Source organism: Acanthochromis polyacanthus, chromosome 24 (assembly GCF_021347895.1).
Source record: "Acanthochromis polyacanthus isolate Apoly-LR-REF ecotype Palm Island chromosome 24, KAUST_Apoly_ChrSc, whole genome shotgun sequence".
In the NCBI taxonomy this organism is placed as follows: Eukaryota; Metazoa; Chordata; class Actinopteri; family Pomacentridae; genus Acanthochromis; species Acanthochromis polyacanthus.
In genome coordinates, this window is record NC_067136.1 from 4,062,001 (window position 1) to 4,063,042 (window position 1,042).

The window sequence follows — 1,042 nt, forward strand, 5'->3', positions numbered from 1 at the left end:
AAATGTTTCATAAAACATTAAAATCAATGCACAAATCTTAAAACCTGGATACTACTGCCAGAGGTGGGTAGTAAGTAACGAGTTACATTTACTCCGTTACATTTACTTGAGTAGTTTTTTTGATAAATTGTACTTTTATGAATAAATTTAAAGCACAATACTTTTTTGCTTTTACTTGAGTATGTTTGTGGATATGAAACGCAACTCTGCACTTCACGGCTCGTTACTTCTCTTGTTATCCAAGTGATAACGCATATACTTTTTTATTGTGCTCGATACACACTTCCACAAAAAGTTCTACCACATGACTGTATTTCACCAATCAGAGGTCGTCATTCAGTCACATGACTGCACAACTGTGTAGCTGCCGGCTCGTATCTGTGACGCGCACAGACCTATGGACAGAGGAGAACACACAATAAAAATTGCAGAGGCAACAACCATAGATATGATTCGTATCTATGGCAACAACGGTGTGCGCTGTGGAGGAGGAGGAGGGGGAACACCCGTGACCTCACATACGGAGCATGTTTAGCCTACACGCGTCGCAAAAGAGCAGCTACACTATGCAGTGTCTTCTGTGTCTGCCGAAGCAAACCAAGTCTCTCTCTCTCCGTCTGTCTGTCTCTCTCTCTCTCTGTGTGTCTGTCAGCTCTGTCTCTCAGTCAGTCTGTCTACTCTCTCTCTTATTTGGACACAGACACCTGTTATATGTAAAGACTGCCTTGTTCTAAATATAGTCTACCTGGTTAGCCCTGATGTGCCATTTGGAGGGCAGGTTAAAGGTTCATGTAACTTGGATGTTAATGTCAAAATGTCAAAAACCTTGATATTAATGAACAAAAGTCTCAAAAATTTGGAGAAATAATACAAAAATATCAATAATCTGGATGGCAAAAGTCTCAAAACCTGCATATTACCTCTTATTCTGAAACTCTGGCCACATGAAAGCGGACTTCTGCCTTTATAATATTGTTCAGAAGACAGGAAATGAGAAAAAGCATCAACAGGTCATCAGAGAAAAAGAGTCGGACAGAAACTC